The sequence below is a fragment of the Procambarus clarkii genome, chromosome 33, assembly GCF_040958095.1.
Source record: "Procambarus clarkii isolate CNS0578487 chromosome 33, FALCON_Pclarkii_2.0, whole genome shotgun sequence".
Classification (NCBI taxonomy): Eukaryota; Metazoa; Arthropoda; class Malacostraca; order Decapoda; family Cambaridae; genus Procambarus; species Procambarus clarkii.
In genome coordinates, this window is record NC_091182.1 from 32207488 (window position 1) to 32222577 (window position 15090).

The 15090-nt window shown below is 43.9% G+C and overlaps 1 long non-coding RNA gene across 1 annotated transcript in view; it reads right to left on the reverse strand.

The window, feature by feature from the left end:
- LOC138370885 (uncharacterized) overlaps positions 1-15090 on the reverse strand; it is a 223086-nt gene that overhangs the window by 48277 nt on the left and 159719 nt on the right. Inside the window, exon 2 of the long non-coding RNA XR_011230256.1 lies at positions 8266-8337. This is a non-coding gene — a long non-coding RNA (uncharacterized lncRNA). The remainder of the gene's footprint in view (positions 1-8265; positions 8338-15090) is intronic.

Sequence of the window (15090 nt, forward strand, 5' to 3'; positions counted from 1 at the left end):
CCACGTGTCTGTCTTAAGACCCCCTGTTAGGGTCACAGGTCGGTCACCCACCTACTTCACTCCCCACTAAGGTCCCAAATCAGGGTCTCTCTTTTTTTTTTTTTTTTTTTTTTTGCAGGGATATTCCTGCGCGGGTCCTAAGCCTCTGGCTGGCAAAAAGACAAGTCCACATTCTTTTAACATCCGTTCAATTCACTGCTGGTATCCCTACGGGCATGTATACACATGTGTATCTCTACGGATACATATACACATGCATACTTCTATAGACACATATATATGTGTACCTCTACCGTCACATATACATAGGTGTATTACTATGGACACAAATCTGAGTGCGGAATTATACACATATACATGTGTGTACATCTACGGACACCACATACACATGTGTATCTTTTTACAGAAAGGTGTCAAGCAACGTGACACATGCATACGTGTCAAGACAGTTTCTACGTAGCCTTGGATGTCGTTCACACAGCACCATCGTGTGTCATCCGGCGGTGTAAGATTAGGCTGTGTACGACCTCTTTACCTATACTGTGTTCGACTTCTGGACGTGCATCGTGACTGTGTACGTACGACCTCTTGGCCTGGGCTGTGTACCAGGTACGATAATGACTCACGACTCAACTCTCCTCCCCAACTGTTGGCTGAAGGTGATAAGGTTGATGATAACATGACTCACGTGACGATGGTGAGGCTGGCTGATTCACTCTCTCTCTCTTAGATGAGTCAGGGGATGAGGATGCTGGTTGATTCAACTCTCTCTCTTTCTCAGATGAGTCAGGGGATGAGGATGCTGGTGACGCAGCCTCTGTTTAGCTGGAGAATGTCTGCGTTGTAAAGGTCTTACTTTTTTTTGTATGTTTACGTAATCCCTTTATTGCCTCATAGATTAGTAATGTGGGGCCTCATAACCTCATATATTAGTAATGTGGGGCCTCATAACCTCATATATTAGTAATGTGGGGCCTCATAACCTCATATATTAGTAATGTGGGGCCTCATAACCTCATATATTAGTAATGTGGGGCCTCATAACCTCATATATTAGTAATGTGGGCCTCATAGCCTCGTAGATTAGTAATGTGGGGCCTCATAACCTCATATATTAGTAATGTGGGCCTCATAGCCTCATATATTAGTAATGTTGGCTTCAATTGACCTCAGTAAGTTGGTTAGGTCAGGTATGGGTGAGTTGGTATGACTCATTGAGTTTGGGTGTACATGTTTTAAAACTGAAATTGATACAATATGATTTAGTAAACATTCAATTTGGACAGTTTAAAAGCTAACTAGGTTTGGACAAAGTTAGAAGATGATTAAGGTATGTTGTGGCGATTAAGTGAATCTTTTACCCTGATTAACAAAAATGAGGTTTCTATGATTTGAAGCAAAATAAAGTGACATGATACTGTCTTATTGCATCTAAACAATTTTTTTATTAAATGAAGAGTATTGGGATTATATATAAATAGGTACTAATTGGAAATGGAAAGTAGGAAGTGAGGTGATAAAGTATAGGAATAAGGTGGTGTCTATGTTACTTTAATTCTTCCCGGTGATATATTACTGCGGGCTCACCATAGCCCGTGCTACTTGGAACTTGTTCCGAGTAGACGTAAGGGGTGGTGTACTATGAGAGTCGCACCTCAGGTACAGACATGATTCCGGCCTCTGTGTGTGAACTATTCTATTTAAATGCACCTACTAGGTGAGCAGCCTTTCTGCTCACCTAGATCAGGAGCTCTGCTCTGCCACATCTCTGCTCAGAGCAGAGCTGCCTTTCTGTGTGGCCGTCACCTGTTAACTTCTTCACCTAGTTCTCTAATAAGAATATAAGTATGATTGACTTTAAAATATGTTTATATGAATATTACAGTGTTAAAACTTTGACAATATCTTAGACGCACATTAGGTGAAATTTTCCGCAGTTCGACGAAGTGAAGCCTCATTGAACAGACACAGGTAAAATGTATCTAAATAGATATTATAAACCACACTAACTTAAGCTGATTCTGATTACGTTACGTTAGTTCAGGTTATGTTAGGTCAGGTCAGGTTAGGTTAGGTTGGAATATATTAGCATGGTTATCTTGAGATGATTTCGGGGCTTTTAGTGTCCCCGCGGCCCGGTCCTCGACCAGGCCTCCACCCCCAGGAAACAGCCCGTGACAGCTGACTAACACCCAGGTACCTATTTTACTGCTAGGTAAGAGGGGCATAGGGTGAAAGAAACTCTGCCCATTGTTTCTCGCCGGCGCCCGGTATCGAACCCGGGACCACATGATCACGCGTGCAGTGTTCTGTCCGCTCAGCCACCGGCTCCCCTTCAATGCTTAGTTCCAATAGTGAAGAGCCCCACTGTCAAGCCTCACCTTAAGAAAATACCAAACCTTCCCAAATGCCCACCAGCTGAATAATCTGACTTATATTGGATATCGAAATAATTGGATATCTATGTATCCTCACAAACCCAATGTACCTTCTTGTATATAAATAAATAAATAAATAAATAAATAAATAAATAAATAAGGCACTGGAAAATGCTAGGTTTGCTTGCCCTTTATCAAGAAAATTGGCACTTGATTCATATAGAAAATCATTTTAAGACCCATAATTCTTATCAATTACATCTATTTCATATAAAAATATGCTGTATGAATCCTTCGGATGCCTAAAATATTCCTACATTATGTAACAATTCCTGTTTTTGTCATTTCTCTTTTGGCAAAAATTAAAATTTCGTGATTTTTTTATTTTTTTTTTAATTTTTTTTACAAAATACCAAACCCATTGGACCTCTTTAGAATACCATTGTTTACGACTCAAAAACAATAGTTTCTTACATTTCATGAGCATGGAATTAAAAAACAACCCCATGATAAAGACACAGCCCTTTGAACCTTGGCCGCGTTCACTGTGAACCCTGGCTGCTTTCACTGTGAACCCTGGCTGCTTTCACTGTGAACACTGGCTGCTTTCACTGTGAACCCTGGCTGCTTTCACTGTGAACCCTGGCTGCTTTCACTGTGAACCCTGGCTGATTTCACTGTGAACCCTGGCTGATTTCACTGTGAACCCTGGCTGCTTTCACTGTGAACCCTGGCTGCTTTCACTGTGAACCCTGGCTGCTTTCACTGTGAACCCTGGCTGCTTTCACTGTGAACCCTGGCTGCTTTCACTGTGAACCCTGGCTGCTTTCACTGTGAACCCTGGCTGCTTTCACTATGAACCCTGGCTGCTTTCACTGTGAACCCTGGCTGCTTTCACTGTGAACCGTAGCTGCGTTCACTGTACCGTCTTGAGTAACGGGCGTAACGGTCTCAAACACCGTAGCGACAAGGCCGAACTTTTCATACTTCATTTGCATTAAAAAATGGGTTCGATCCCGAAGGTACTCACATAGGTAAGTACAAAACGCTTCGCCACCATAGCCCAGCATGGTCCCTCACGGTCCCTCACGGTCCCTCACGGTCACTCATGGTCACTAGGACGTAGACGAAGGGGCGACGTGCTGGGCGTCTGGGTTACGCTGACTCGTGTTGTCTCAACACTACAGGACAAGGAATTCTTTGTACTCTCGTTCGAGGTAGTCGAGTACCCATACACCAAGGTCAGGGCGCCCTCAGCCTCCGCAAGTTACGTGCTCCCATCACAGCTAGTTACGTGCCTCATCACAGCTAGTTACGTGCCCCCAGCACAGCTAGTTACGTGCCCCCAGCACAGCTAGTTACGTGCCCCAAAAGAGCCAGTTACGTGCCCCAAAAGAGTCAGTTACGTGCCCCAAAAGAGCCAGTTACGTGCCCCAAAAGAGCTAGTTACGTGCTCTCACCACAGCTAGTTACGTGCCCCACCACAGCTAGTTACGTGCCCCACCACAGCTAGTTACGTGCCCCACCACATCTAGTTACGTGAATATATACTCTATTATATTAATAAAAGACGAAACGATTAATAAAATAAATGAAACACAGGGAGACTCAGATGAGCCACAGAGGTGTTGGAAAGTGTTCATTTAGCGTGAGAGTAAACTAGTGACATATTAATCTTCTTGTTTGAGGAGCTGTTCACTTGAGACAGTTAAGCCAGTCCCAGCTGTGTCTGGGTACAAGTGATGAACAACCCAGCGGGTTTTCTTCCAATTGGGGAGTGTTGTACATGCTGCTATGGCGGTGTGTTCACTCACAGGATGAGTGGCGCTGCCCAATACTGTCACTATGGCGGTGTGTCCACCCACAGGATGAGTGGCGATGCCCAATACTGTCACTATGGCGGTGTGTCCACCCACAGGATGAGTGGCGCTGCCCAATACTGTCACTATGGCGGTGTGTTCACTCACAGGATGAGTGGCGCTGCCCAATACTGTCACTATGGCGGTGTGTCCACTCACAGGATGAGTGGCGCTGCCCAATACTGTCACTATGGCGGTGTGTCCACTCACAGGATGAGCGGCGCTGCCCAATACTGTCACTATGGCGGTGTGTCCACTCACAGGATGAGTGGCGCTGCCCAATACTGTCACTATGGCGGTGTGTCCACTCACAGGATGAGTGGCGCTGCCCAATACTGTCACTATGGCGGTGTGTCCACTCACAGGATGAGCGGCGCTGCCCAATACTGTCACTATGGCGGTGTGTCCACTCACAGGATGAGTGGCGCTGCCCAATACTGTCACTATGGCGGTGTGTCCACTCACAGGATGAGTGGCGCTGCCCAATACTGTCACTATGGTGGTGTGTCCACTCACAGGATGAGTGGCGCTGCCCAATACTGTCACTATGGCGGTGTGTCCACTCACAGGATGAGTGGCGCTGCCCAATACTGTCACTATGGCGGTGTGTCCACTCACAGGATGAGTGGCGCTGCCCAATACTGTCACTATGGCGGTGTGTCCACTCACAGGATGAGTGGCGCTGCCCAATACTGTCACTATGGCGGTGTGTCCACTCACAGGATGAGTGGCGCTGCCCAATACTGTCACTATGGCGGTGTGTCCACTCACAGGATGAGCGGCGCTGCCCAATACTGTCACTATGGCGGTGTGTCCACTCACAGGATGAGTGGCGCTGCCCAATACTGTCACTATGGTGGTGTGTCCACTCACAGGATGAGTGGCGCTGCCCAATACTGTCACTATGGCGGTGTGTCCACTCACAGGATGAGTGGCGCTGCCCAATACTGTCACTATGGCGGTGTGTCCACTCACAGGATGAGTGGCGCTGCCCAATACTGTCACTATGGCGGTGTGTCCACTCACAGGATGAGTGGCGCTGCCCAATACTGTCACTATGGCGGTGTGTCCACTCACAGGATGATTGGCGCTGCCCAATACTGTCACTATGGCGGTGTGTCCACTCACAGGATGAGTGGCGCTGCCCAATACTGTCACTATGGTGGTGTGTCCACTCACAGGATGAGTGGCGCTGCCCAATACTGTCACTATGGCGGTGTGTCCACTCACAGGATGAGTGGCGCTGCCCAATACTGTCACTATGGCGGTGTGTCCACTCACAGGATGAGTGGCGCTGCCCAATACTGTCACTATGGCGGTGTGTCCACTCACAGGATGAGTGGCGCTGCCCAATACTGTCACTATGGCGGTGTGTCCACTCACAGGATGAGTGGCGCTGCCCAATACTGTCACTATGGCGGTGTGTCCACTCACAGGATGAGCGGCGCTGCCCAATACTGTCACTATGGCGGTGTGTCCACTCACAGGATGAGTGGCGCTGCCCAATACTGTCACTATGGTGGTGTGTCCACTCACAGGATGAGTGGCGCTGCCCAATACTGTCACTATGGCGGTGTGTCCACTCACAGGATGAGTGGCGCTAATAAAAAATGGGCAGTTTCTTTCACCCTGATGCCCCTGTTACCTAGCAGTAAATAGGTACCTGGGAGTTAGTCAGCGGTTACGGAGCTGCTTCCTGTGTGTGTGTGTGTGTGTGTGTGTGTGTGCAGTAAACAGGTACCTGGGAGTTAGACAGCTGCGGTGGGCTGCATCCTGGGAATATGTCCTTACTATTTGTGGCTGCAGGATCGAGCTGTTAGCTCCTGGACCCCGCCTCTCTACCCATTGGTTCTATAATGTACTGACTCTTTCGACGTTATTTCTCTCTAAAACACACAAATACACATCCCCAGGATGCAGCTAACCCCCATGTACCCATTTAATGCTAGGTGAACAGATGCATCAGGTAAAATGAACAGTAGAACGAGACTGAATAACTGGAAATGGGTAACACAAATGAGTCACATGGATGTGAGAAAGAATTTACAGTGAGAGACGTAAATATGTAGAACGGAGTAGATGAGGACATTCTCAAAACCCAATTCGTTAAGCACTTTCAAATGTAAATAACATAAAGAAAACGAAGGAATTGAATAACTGCGTTGAACTAATTATTGTCGAAAAGCGGGACATACGAGAGCAGATTCTCAATCCCGAGTAGGTTATCTTGAGGTTATCTTGAGGTTATCTTGAGATGATTTCGGGGCTTTTTAGTGTCCCCGCGGCCCGGTCCTCGACCAGGCCTCCACCCCCAGGAAGCAGCCCGTGACAGCTGACTGACACCCAGGTACCTATTTTACTGCTAGGTAACAGAGGCATAGAGTGAAAAGAAACTCTGCCCATTGTTTCTCGCCGGCGCCTGGGATCGAACCCAGGACCACACGATCACAAGTCCAGCGTGCTGTCCGCTCGGCCGACCGGCTCCCTGAGTACAACTAGGTGAACACATCTAGATGGCAACAACTAGCCCGAAGGTGAGTTCAAGTAGGTGATTGTCCACACTTGAAGTGTGAACACTTGCCCTGGCCATTGATGGGGTACACATCTCAACATGACCATTGATGGGGTACACATCTCAACATGGCCATTGATGGGGTACACATCTCAACCTGGCCATTGATGGGGTACACATCCCAACATGGCCATTGATGGGGTACACATCCCAACCTGGCCATTGATGGGGTACACATCTCAACCTGGCCATTGATGGGGTACACATGTCAACATGACCATTGATGGGGTACACATCCCAACATGGCCATTGATGGGGTAGACATCTCAACATGGTCATTGATGGGGTACACATGTCAACAGGTATGTCTGCCATCAGTTCAATCACACAGTTCAGGAATCTGTACATCGGTTGATTGACAGTTGAGAGGCGGGACCAAAGAGCCGAAGCTCAACCCCCATCCCCCTTCCCCGCAAGTATAACTAAGTGAGTACAACTAGGTGAGTACAGTAAGCACAAAAATAATGCTTTTTGTATTATTATTCATGATTAATGTAATTATGAAAATTAACACGTGATGAAAAATGTAGATGAAGATGTATTAATACATCTTCTGAAAGATGTATTAATACATCTTCTGAAAGATGTATTAATACATCTTCTGAAGATGTATTAATACATCTTCAGAAGATGTATTAATACACGAAAGTACTTAAGGAAATTCCTGTTTCAATTCTTCCTCCGTTGTCTGACACTGTCATATATATATATATATATATATATATATATATATATATATATATATATATATATATATATATATATATATATATATATATATATATAAAGTTTGTGAGGGTACCACCTCTGGTGCCAATGTGGGGACCCATAGCCTCGGAGAAGAAAATAAAAAGTATTCAGAGGAGACCTTGTGGTTTCTCACTGAACACTAATATTATCTTCTCCTACCACCCCCATTCTTTTGTATGTACACATATATATTTACTTTATTTGAACTTTGTTACAAAAAAGGAGTTACATATGGGTTACAAAGATGGTTATCATAGGTTGTCGAGTTCCTCCAGCTGGATATATATATATATATATATATATATATATATATATATATATATATATATATATATATATATATATATATATATATATATATATATCCATATCCAAATGTTCTGAAATTTCCGTAAAAAAAAATCTTACAAAAACTCCCAAGTTACCAATTCTTGCAAAAAAAAAGAAAAGAACAAGCTTTAGCTAGCTTCCAAACGCCTATTACTACTAGATACAGCCCCGCTCCTGTGCCAGGTAAGTCCACCACGGGCTCGCCATAGCCCGTGCTACTTGCAACTTTTTGTTGCCAGTAGCTGAATTGAAAACACCAAAACGAAGAGCCTGTTACTATCCATCGCGCCAGGAAGGAGGATAGTTCCCATGCTCTCTCAACACACTATCCAACACCCTCTCTCCCTCCTCCGCACAATAGAAATTAAAATCTGACCTTCCGAGGGGGTCGTTGCCCCCGAGGGGGGCTCGTCCATCCGAAGGGGTCGTTCCTCCCCCCATCCTCCTGCTGGAAGAAAACAGGAAGGACAAATATTAAAATAATTATGCAATAAACACATATTTAAGATAACAGGAGAATATATATACATATTTAAAATAACGAGGGACTAAATAAATATATAAAATCCCAAGAAATAAATGAAACAAAAATGTTAAATTCAAGAGAAAAGATGTATAATGAACATATATGAATGGATTCAATTAAACCCGATATTTATCAAAGTGTAATGTAAATAATAATGTATATAAATACATTAATAAATATATAAATACACAGATGTACATCACTTCTGTATGTTTGTATATTGAGAGTTTTCCTCAGGTGTGAAAAATGTTAAGATATTAGCTATACTTCTGTTATACTTTAAAAGCACTTAATTAGAAAAACATATGAAGCACAGGACACCATAATACACAGAAAATTAATAAAAATATTTAGGTTAAAATTCCTTTTTGTATTTTTCTGTATTCGCCCACATGTAGTCTCTGAGTTGCTAGAATGCTTGCAACAAGCACTCATATCAACATCAGAATTTCCTGCTTGAATGTTACAAGCACTGATATCAACATCAGAATTTCCTGCTTGAATGTTACAAGCACTGATATCAACATCAGAATTTCCTTCTTGAATATTACAAGCACTGATATCAACATCAGAATTTCCTGCTTGAATATTACAAGCACTGATATCAACATCAGAATTTCCTGCTTGAATGTTACAAGCACTGAAATCAACATCATGATTTCCTGCTTGAATGTTACAAGCACTGATATCAACATCAGAATTTCCTGCTTGAATGTTACAAGCACTGATATCAACATCAGAATTTCCTGCTTGAATGTTACAAGCACTGATATCAACATCAGAATTTCCTGCTTGAATGTTACAAGCACTGATATCAACATCAGAATTTCCTGCTTGAATGTTACAAGCACTGATATCAACATCAGAATTTCCTGCTTGAATGTTACAAGCACTGATATCAACATCAGAATTTCCTGCTTGAATGTTACAAGCACTGATATCAACATCAGAATTTCCTGCTTGAATGTTACAAGCACTGATATCAACATCAGAATTTCCTGCTTGAATGTTACAAGCACTGAAATCAACATCAGAATTTCCTGCTTGAATGTTACAAGCACTGATATCAACATCAGAATTTCCTGCTTGAATGTTACAAGCACTGATATCAACATCAGAATTTCCTGCTTGAATGTAACAAGCACTGATATCAACATCAGAATTTCCTGCTTGAATGTAACAAGCACTGATATCAACATCAGAATTTCCTGCTTGAATGTAACAAGCACTGATATCAACATCAGAATTCCCTTATTTTGAAGTTCTGTATATCCAAGAGAGTACATATAAAAGTACATTTTGTTTCGTTTTGTGAATATTTTTTAACTCGCATTTGAAAAGAACTAAAAAAATTTGCCTTTTTTTTAAGATTGACAAACAGTAGTGACTCAGAGCTGAGAGAATTACGCCCATTAAGGCAAGATAACTCTCCAAACGTTGCTACAACTTAACATCAAACGAAACCTCTACAAACGTTTTTTTTTGAGATATATACAAGAGTTGTTACATTCTTGTAGAGCCACTAGTACGCGTAGCGTTTCGGGCAGGTCCCTGGAATACGATCCCCGCCGCGAAGAATCGTTGTTACAACCAAGTACACATTTTACTGTTGAGTTAAACAGAGGCTACAGTTAAGGAATTGCGCCCAGTAAATCCTCCCCGGCCAGGATACGAACCCATGACAAAGCGCTCGCGGAACGCCAGGCGAGTGTCTTACCACTGCACCACGGAGACTGTGCTTCGGTTATAACATTAACCAAGATCACCATTCCAAGAATTACACCACACCAAGTATAAAAGTTCACAGAGAAAGTGCGCCGCGAACACTTGACTACAGTTATGGAAGCTCTGTATTACCTCACACTACACACAGCACCGCTCCTGTGCCAGGTAAGTCCACTACGGGCTCACCATAGCCCGTGCTACTTGCCCCGCTCCTGTGCCACGTAAGTTCACTACGGGCTCACCGTAGCCCGTGCTACTTGCCCCGCTCCTGTGCCAGGTAAGTCCACTACGGGCTCACCATAGCCCGTGCTACTCGCCCCGCTCCTGTGCCAGGTAAGTCCACTACGGGCTCACCATAGCCCGTGCTACTTGCCCCGCTCCTGTGCCACGTAAGTTCACTACGGGCTCACCGTAGCCCGTGCTACTTGCCCCGCTCCTGTGCCAGGTAAGTCCACTACGGGCTCACCATAGCCCGTGCTACTCGCCCCGCTCCTGTGCCAGGTAAGTCCACTACGGGCTCACCATAGCCCGTGCTACTTGCCCCGCTCCTGTGCCACGTAAGTTCACTACGGGCTCACCATAGCCCGTGCTACTTGGAACGTGTTCTGAGTAGCTGAATCTATAACAACAACATACCTCACACTCCTCACATCATATAAAATCTACTGGGCCAAGCCTAAGAGAAATACAATTGTGAGAAAGCTGCAGGAACACGCAAGCCATAGATCACTAAAAAATCTAATTGACCCGGCCAGGATTCGAACCCATGCCGTCCAGGATCACCCCTAAACGTACACAGTACCGTGACCACCGCACCAATCAGCGTCTGAAGTATATATTCTGAATATAGTCTGAAGTAGAGACTATCACGCAGCTTCCCAGAGAAAAGAGAAGCTGCAACACTGAGAATCAGGGAGATAGAACACTGAGAATCAGAGAGGCAGAACACTGAGAATCAGGGAGATAGAACACTGAGAATCAGGGGGTAGAACACTGTGAATCAGGGAGATAGAACACTGAGAATCAGGGGGGTAGAACACTGAGAATCAGAGAGATAGAACACTGAGAATCAGGGAGATAGAACACTGAGAATCAGGGAGATAGAACACTGAGAATCAGGGGGGTAGAACACTGAGAATCAGGGGGGTAGAACACTGAGAATCAGAGAGATAGAACACTGAGAATCAGGGAGACAGAACACTGAGAATCAGGGAGATAGAACATTGAGAATCAGGGAGATAGAACACTGAGAATCAGGGAGATAGATCACTGTGAATCAGGGAGATAGAACACTGAGAATCAGGGAGATAGAACATTGAGAATCAGGGAGATAGAACACTGAGAATCAGGGAGATAGAACACTGAGAATCAGGGAGATAGAACACTGAGAATCAGGGAGATAGAACACTGAGAATCAGGGAGATAGAACACTGAGAATCAGGGAGATAGAACACTGAGAATCAGGGAGATAGAACACTGAGAATCAGGGAGATAGAACACTGAGAATCAGGGAGATAGAACACTGATAATCAGGGAGATAGAACACTGATAATCAGGGAGATAGAACACTGAGAATCAGGGAGATAGAACACTGAGAATCAGGGAGATAGAACACTGAGAATCAGGGAGATAGAACACTGAGAATCAGGGAGATTGAACACTGATAATCATGGAGATAGAACACTGAGAATCAGAGAGGCAGAACACTGAGAATCAGAGAGGCAGAATACTGAGAATCAGAGAGGCAGAACACTGAGAATCAGGGAGATAGAACACTGAGAATCAGGGAGATAGAACACTGAGAATCAGGGAGATAGAACACTGAGAATCAGAGAGGCAGAACACTGAGAATCAGGGAGATAGAACACTGAGAATCAGGGAGATAGAACACTGAGAATCAGGGAGATAGAACACTGAGAATCATGGAAATAGAACACTAAGAATCAGGGAGATACAACACTGAGAATCAGGGAGATACAACACTGAGAATCAGGGAGATAGAACACTGAGAAACAGGGAGATAGAACACTGAGAATCATGAAGGCAGAACACTGTGAATCAGGGATATAGAACACTACGAATCAAGAGTTGAAGGGACGCAATTCTAATAAAGCCTCAAAAGAACTGACAATAAAAAAAAGTGAGCTCTGGTGAAACTTTTGAGCTCTGCTGGGACCTCTTTTTAAGCACCGACCTCCCATGAATCCCCACTCGCCTTGTTACCAACCACAGGGCAGTAACTCTCCGAGCTGAATCGACATCAACTTGTTCCACACGCAGTGAAAACACTTGACTTGCACAACTGAATTGCTTGCCGAGTCAGGCAGACACCACCAGATGACCCAAGGCACAGCCTCTCACACATACGCGTGTATCATACTCATTATTAACACGAGCTATTGGCCTAGTGTGATCTGTCAAGCTCCTGCACTGCAAATAAATTTAAATTTTTAAATTTTGCCCCGAGGTCCCAAACCTGCAAACAGAAATAACATCACATGAGGCCAGAAGACATGGCAGGATGTGCAGAATACCCCCGTTGAAAAGCAGAGGTGCAACAGGTACTCTGAGAGAGAACTCTATCAACATCAGAAGCCCGAGACTGTTCAACACGCTTCCACTACACATAAGGGGCATAACTGGCCGTCCCCTCACAGTGTTCAAGAGAGAACTGGATAAGCACCTCCAAAGGATACCTGATCAACCAGGCTGTGACTCATACGTCAGGCTGCGAGCAGCCGCGTCTAACAGCCTGGCTGATCAGTCCAGCAACCAGGAGGCCTGGTCGACGACCGGGCCGCGGGGACACTAAGCCCCGGAAGCACTTCAAGGTAACCTCAAGGAGGGGCGAGTTTATTGGGCAGCGCCACTCATCTTGTGAGTGGACACACCACCATAGCAGCATGTACAACACTCCCCAATTGGAAGAAAACCCGCTGGGTTGTTCATCCTGTCACTTGTACCCAGACACAGCTGGGACTTGCTTAACTGTCTCAAGTGAACAGCTCTTCATACAAGAAGATTAACATCTATCAACCCTTAAAAGCTTACAAATAAGTGTATAGTTAATATATAAAGATTTCAGCAGTGCCACTTATAATAATAATATTTTATTTAGGAAATGTACATACATAGATGCAGTTATAAACATTCTGAATGATTTATAGATATAGAGCTAGTTTTGTCCTTCCGTTCTCTTCTACTTGCCCTTCTCCTCTATCCCATGGTCCCTGCTTCGTCCCTCATCTCATTAGGGACTAGGATAAAGATTTGGGATAGAATGGGGGGGGGACCCCATGACACTAAAAAAAGAGGCATCAAATTATACTGCATCTCCCATTAATTTAATAAACTTTTACTTAATATTAATGTACAACTGTTTATATTTATACAACTAACAATGGGGCAGGAGAAAGTATATGTATGTATATATTAGTATATTTTGGTAGCAGTCTTTCCTGTAGACTGCTTGTTTCCTGTAGATATATAGGGAGCCGGTCGGCCGAGCGGACAGCACGCTGGACTTGTGATCCTGTGGTCCTGGGTTCGATCCCAGGCGCCGGCGAGAAACAATGGGCAGAGTTTCTTTCGCCCTATGCCCCTGTTACCTAGCAGTAAAATAGGTACCTGGGTGTTAGTCAGCTGTCACGGGCTGCTTCCTGGGGGTGGAGGCCTGGTCGAGGACCGGGCCGCGGGGACACTAAAAAGCCCCGAAATCATCTCAAGATAACCTCAAGATAGACATATATTATTAAATATGACCGAAAAAGTAAGATTAATTATTCTAACACGAATTTTCTCGATCTTTCTTATGTTTCTTTTCACTGTTGATGGTAAATGAAAAATCAATTCTCCAAAATGCATTTATATTTCTAGTCTGACGCGACACTTGAGCGCGTTTCGTAAAACTTATTACATTTTCAAAGACTTTAGTTTACACACACACACAACTATAACTGAATAGAGCTTAAACATCTTCGATTTTTTATACCTGCATTTGGGTCAGGTGATATGTTACAACAGTTTTGGATGAGGTGAAAACAAACTTTCAACTGAGGTGAAAAAAATATATATTATATATATATATATATATCTATATATATATATATATATATATATATATATATATATATATATATATATATATATATATATATATATATATATATATATTCTACAAAGTTTGTGTCATAATCAGGGACATTCGAGCTACAAGACAAGTCATGGAGCTCCTCTGCCAACACCAGGAAGACAGAGAGACAGAGAGACAGAGAGACAGAGAGACAGAGAGACACAGAGACAGGTACACACACAGAGACAGAGAGACAGAGAGACACAGAGACAGGTACACACACAGAGACAGAGAGACACAGAGACACAGAGACAGAGAGACAGAGAGACAGAGAGACAGAGAGACAGAGAGACACAGAGACACAGAGACACAGAGACAGAGAGACAGAGAGACACAGAGACACAGAGACACAGAGACAGGTACACACACAGAGACAGAGAGACACAGAGACACAGAGACAGAGACACAGAGACACAGAGACACAGAGACAGGTACACACACAGAGACACAGAGACACAGAGACACAGAGACAGAGAGACAGAGAGACACAGAGACAGAGAAACAGAGACACAGAGACACAGAGACAGAGAGACACAGAGACACAGAGACAGAGAGACAGAGAGACAGAGAGACAGAGAGACACAGAGACAGAGAGACACAGAGACAGGTACACACACAGAGACAGAGAGACACAGAGACACAGAGACATAACCAGAATATTTAAGCTAAACAATATAACAACAAGAAATAAATCACTTCACAACAACACTGATAATATTCTTTAAAACATTCAAGAAACAAAAATATTCACAGTCTGATTAATGCCAAATCTAAGAGAAGAGTTAGTATTAAATAATATATATATAGTTAGCTTAAAG